Below are 6,000 nucleotides of genomic sequence, written 5' to 3'. Positions count from 1 at the left end.
TTCACACACTTGTATCTCATGAGGCTGTTTGATTAAAAGTAATGTTCAGGCATTCATTCCTTTGACATATATCTACTGGACATTTTCTAATTATACCCAATGAATCCTACATTGTCACATATCCTACATTTAAAATGTTTAGTAACTAGTGAAAGGTTGCTGTTGCAAGTAGTGTGCCAGAATTAGTGACCTCCAGGGGAGAGGATTTCAATCCGGGGCCAGAGACCAGGCTTGACCACTTGCAACATTTTGTGTAACAGAATTTTATTAAAGTATAAGAAAGATGGTGAAAGCCTCTGACATAGACATCAGAAGGGGGCAGAAAGAATTTTGCTATTTTTTAGCAAGGTGTTTTATGTCTATTTGTGAGCTGCTAATCAGTAAGAGAGACACCTCAAGGCTGAGGGAGTTTCACCAGGCTCCTCTCCCACAATGTGCATTTTTGAGATAGAAAGGCATGAGGTGTGTCATCCCCAGCCATAAAACAATCAACAGGAATACTTGTTTGTTGAGTCATTATCAGCTGATTATCATAATAATTATGATTATCATTAATATTATCATTATCATAATAATCAGTCATTATCAAGATTTGAGAAAAGAAAAAAAGTTAGTTTTAGGTGGAACCACTTTGGAGAAAGGCAGTTTCCAAAGTAAATATATAGTTTCATTAACACAGCTTAAGAAAAATTTTTCCATAGGAAAAACAAATTGGTTCAAGGCAGAGCCAGGTGTCCTCAACACAGAATTAAAAGAAGTGTCTTTTAATTTTGTATAGAGAAGGGGAGAAAAACATCTGCCACTTGCAGTTTATTTCCTCCTGCAGCTTGGGGACCTCTGGCCTTCCTACCTGTTACACTCTCACTAGTAAGGGTTCCATTCCCACTACTTGATTAAGGATGCAAAAGGGAAAAGTTCTCACTTAGGAAGAACAAAGAAGCCTGGGGGTGGGTGGGTGGGGGTGTGTGTGTGTGTGTGTATTTAAAGGTGTGGATGGTCAGAGAAAACTCTTACCAAGATGTCTAAAAATACTGAATTTTAAGTAATGTGTTTCAAACTGTGGGTCGAGCCACTGATTTTGAAATCATTTTGGTGAGTTGAAATAGTACTTTTTTAAACTGGAGGCTAACTGCTTTACAGTGCCGTGCCGCTTTCTGCCACACAACATGAATCAGCCGTGAGTGTGCATGTGTGCCCTCCGTCTGGACCTCCCTTGCACAGCCCGTCCCCATCCCACCACTCGAGGTCGTCACAGAGCACTAGGTTGAGTTCCTTTATATATAGCAACTTCCCACTAGCTATCTGTTTTACTTGTGGTAATGTATGTGGCATAGGCAGCACTGTTTGAGAACTCCACAAACAGCAACTTAGCCATAGACCACAACTATGAGAGCTGTGATGGGAGAGATGGGGAGAAGCGGGAAGCCATCCATGGTGCCTGGGAGAAACAGTGGGGTCCTGAAACCTGGGTTCCTCATCAGGAGAGAGGCAACAACCAGGGAAGTCTGACCTCCCGGTACTAAAGGTGATCCTATTACTCTGCATAGGCTACTGAAACCAGAAGTGAAGTGTTGGTTACTTATCACCTGAGTATAGGAAAAGTGAGCAGATATTAAATAAAAAGACAAGAGCAGAAAGGGAAAAAAGAAACTAGATGAATCTGGCTGCTTACTTAAAAAGGCACTTATAGTCTGACTCCAAAGCAATCTGTCCGTTGATTGTTAACAGGTTCAAAATCAAGTTTCTACCTTTAGGAAGATAAATGAGGAATACACCCAATGTCTACAACATGCTGATGAGCTCAGCATGTTTGTTAGACTAAACAAGTGTATTTTCTAAATCAGAATGCACCCTATCCTGAGTATACCTTCACACGGTGTAGTTGAGAGAAAATGTGGCTTTGAGCACATCAATATGCAAACCACTGAGAAGTCTATTTCCATTTACTTTTCACTTCTGGACCGATTTTACAGAATGAGTAACTTACAAAAACTCAATTTCTCCATGATGCTGTTTCATTCAACATCAAAATTCCAATCAATGTCCTATTTCTTTTAATATTCATAGGCATAGACCCCTAAAAGAACTTTGACATATATATTTGTGTCGTTTGGAATTTTGAGTTTATAAGAGCATATATGCTCAGCCCAAGAAAAGGACTGAAAATGAACTTAAATCTAGAATAATGACCAAAGTGTTAAACTGACTATTTCTGACCTTCTGAAAAAATCCACAACTCTGGGCCCACTCCAGATTCATTTGGATGATTTATAAGAAATTGCATACCCATCTCACTCTTCGCAAATGAAGAAATCACTTTCAAACAAGAGTGGAATGAAAGTAAAATATTCATCCCTCTCAATCTCTGGGAAATGACCAACTCAAAATACTATTCTTCAGCTTTTGGTGTTCTTTCTTTTCTATAAAGGAATCTTAAGCTAGTATATATTTTAAGTGGAATTCCTCTGTTTGTCCAAAAAGAAAAGAAAGAAAAAATGAGAGATCATGTCTGAGAAATAATAGTAGCAAAAATAAATGATAGCAAATAAAACAGTAAAAGTAGGAGATAATTTCCTCAGAAAATAGAAAGAGAAAATTCATTTAAATACAAGATCTACAGATGGATATTAGAGCAATCTCTGCATAACTTCAGGGGATTGATTCCAGTTTCCCTGCAGATACCTAAGTTCACAGATGTTCAAGTCCCCTGTATAAAATGGCATAGTATTTGCATATAACTTATGCACACCCTCCTGTGTACTTTACTTTTTATGCATCTAATTTTATTTTAATTTTATATTGGGGTATAGTCGATTTACAATGTTGTATTAGTTTTAGGTGTACAGCACAGAGGTTCAGTTATACATATATCTGTTCATTTTCAGATTCTTTCCCCATATAGGTTATTGCAGAATACTGAGTAAAGTTCCCTGTGCTATACAGTAGGTCCTTGTTGGTTATCTGTTTTATAGTAGTGTCTATATATTAATCCCAAACTCTTAATTTATTCACCCCCATACCTTCCCATTTGGTAACCATAAGTTTGTTTTTGAAGTCTGTGAGTCTATTTCTGCTTTGTAAATAAGTGCATTTACCCTCTTTTACAATTACAATATAAGCTATATCATATATATTTCTCTGACTTCACTTAGTATGATCATCTCTAGGTCCACGCATGTTGGTGCAAATGTCATTATTTCCTCCTCCTGTATGGCTGAGTAGGATTCCACTGTATATATGTACACACCTCCTTTACACATTCATCTGTCTTTGGACCTTTAGTTTGCTTCCATATCTTGGCTGTTGTAAATAGTGCTATAGTGAGCACTGGGGTGCAGGTATCTTTTAGAATTACGGTTTTCTCCGGATAACTGCCCAGGAGTGGTATTGCTAAATCGTATGGTAATTCTATTTTTGGTTCTTTAAGGGACATCTACTGTTTTTTCATAGTGGGTTTACTAATTTACATTCCCACCAATGGTGTAGGAGGGTTCCATTTTCTCCACATTCTCTGCAGCATTTATTGTTTGTAAATGTTTTGATGATGGTGATTCTGACCAGTGTGAAGTGATAGTAATATCTCATTGTGGTTTTGATTTACATTTCTCTGTTTTTAGTGATGTTGAGCATCTTTTCATGTGCCTCTTGGCCATCTGAATGTCTTCTTTGGAGAAATGTCTATTTAGATCTTCTGCCCATTTTTTTTAAACCTTTTATTTTGTATTGGGGAGAAGGCTCTTGAGAGTCCCTTGGACTGCAAGGAGATACAAGCAGTCCATCCTAAAGGAAATCAGTCCTGAATATTCATTGGAAGGATTGATGCTGAAGCTGAAACTCCAATACTTTGGCCACCTGATGCAAAGAACAGACTCATTGGAAAAGACCCCGATGCTGGGAAAGATTGAAAGTGGGAGGAGAAGGAGACAACAGAGGATGAGTGGCATCACCGATGTGATGGACATGAGTTTGAGTAGGCTCTGGGAGTTGGTGATGGACAGGGAAGCCTGGTGTGCTGCAGTCTGTGGAGTTGCAAAGAGTCAAATAAGACTGAGCAACCGAACTGAACTGACTGACAGCCAATAAGCAATGTTGTGACAGTTTTGGGTAAACAGTGAAGGGACTCAGCCATACATATACACGTATCCATTCTCTCCCAAACTCCCCTCCCATCCAGGCTGCCACATAGCTCTGAGCAGAGCTCCATGTGCTAATCGGTAGGTCCTTGTTGGTGATCCATTTTAAGTATTGCTGTGTGTGTACATGTCCATCCTAAACTCCCTAATAGTTTCTTCTCCCCAGCCTTCCCCCAGCAACCATAAGCTCATTCTCCAAGTTTGTGAGTCTGTTTCTGTTTTGTAAATAAATTCATTTGTATCGTTTCTTTTTAGATTCCACTTATAAAGGATGTCATACAATGTTTCCCATCCTCTGACTTCAGAGAGTTTGATATTCAGTTTGATACTCTCTAGGTCCATCCATGCTTCTGCCTGTTTTTAAATGGATTTTATTTTTTATATTGAGCTAAGCTATTTGTATATTTTAGAGATTAATGCCTTGTCAACCTCTTCATTTGTAAATATTTTCTCCCATTTTTCATTTGGTCCATTGTTTCCTTTGCTGTACAAAAGCTCTTAAGTTTAATTAAATCCAATTTGTTTTTGTTTTTATTTTCATTATTCCTGGAGGTAGATACAAAAAGATATTGCTGTGATTTATGTCAAAGAGTGTTCTGTCTATATCTTCCTCTAAGAGTCTTATAGTATCCAGTCTTACATTTAGATGTTTAATCCACTTTAAATCATTTCTAGGCTCCTTATAATACCTAACACAACATAAATACAATGCAAATAGTTGTAAATAAAATGTAAATCTATGTAAATTGTTACTGGCATGTAGCAAATTCAATTTGAGGAACTTCCTGGAATTGTTTTTCAAATTCTTTGTTTTGCAGTTGGCTGTATCCACAATGCAGAACTTGTGGGCACAGAGGACCAACTGTACTTGAAAGCACTGCTCCAGGCCTTGTACACAGGGATCTCACCTCTAGCCTTCTGTTCTCCAGGGAATCTCCTCAGCTCTACAGGTTTGGTTGCTCATGATGAGTTTCCTTAGATATTTCAGAACTCATTGAAATTTTTTTCTTTTCCCAGACATCAATTCAGTTCAGTCGCTCAGTCGTGTCCGACTCTTTGCGACCCCATGAATCACAGCATGCCAGGCCTCCCTGTCAATCACCAACTCCCGGACTTTACTCAAACTCAAGTCCATCGAGTCGGTGATGCCATCCAGCCATCTCATCTTCTGTCGTCCCCTTCTCCTCCTGCCCCCCAATCCCTCCCAGCATCAGGGTCTTTTCCAATGAATCAACTCTTCGCATCAGGTGGCCAACGTACTGGAGTTTCAGCTTCAGCATCAGTCCTTCCAATGAACACCCAGGACTGATCTCCTTTAGGATGGACTGGTTGGATCTCCTTGCAGTCCAAGGGACTCTCAAGATAGTAATAAAAGCTTTAAGAGGTTTTTATGTTTTATGTCCTAATACAGGGTATAGAGAAATTAACATTTTTAGCTCTGACATCAATACATACCTTGAGAGGGAGGGGCACAGAGTGAGGGTTGTAAGGTGGGAAGTTATGCAATCAAAATGATAAACAGTTAACTCAGAGTTGTCTTCTCAAATAATTACATCTGCACTTATGTAAGCTGACAATTTCGTAAATTTAAAGCATATAAGATTCTATGCCTTGGGAAATCTGTATGCTGCCACCTACCTAATCCTACTGTTTACAGATCACTAATCACTTCTTTTAGAATTCCAATCCAGCTTACAGTGCTCCAAATACATCTAGAAAATCCAAAGTTAGAACATCAAAACTGTGTATTCAAGAATATTGAAAGGGGGAAATTACCCATTTATTAGTTGTATGATGCATTTATTAGTTGTGTATTTTGATATTTTGTGCTATGACTTGGAGAGATGAGAAATATATCATTCATAAA

The sequence above is a fragment of the Odocoileus virginianus genome, chromosome 4 (genome assembly GCF_023699985.2).
Source record: "Odocoileus virginianus isolate 20LAN1187 ecotype Illinois chromosome 4, Ovbor_1.2, whole genome shotgun sequence".
In the NCBI taxonomy this organism is placed as follows: domain Eukaryota; kingdom Metazoa; phylum Chordata; class Mammalia; order Artiodactyla; family Cervidae; genus Odocoileus; species Odocoileus virginianus.
This window is presented reverse-complemented; position numbering follows the sequence as displayed.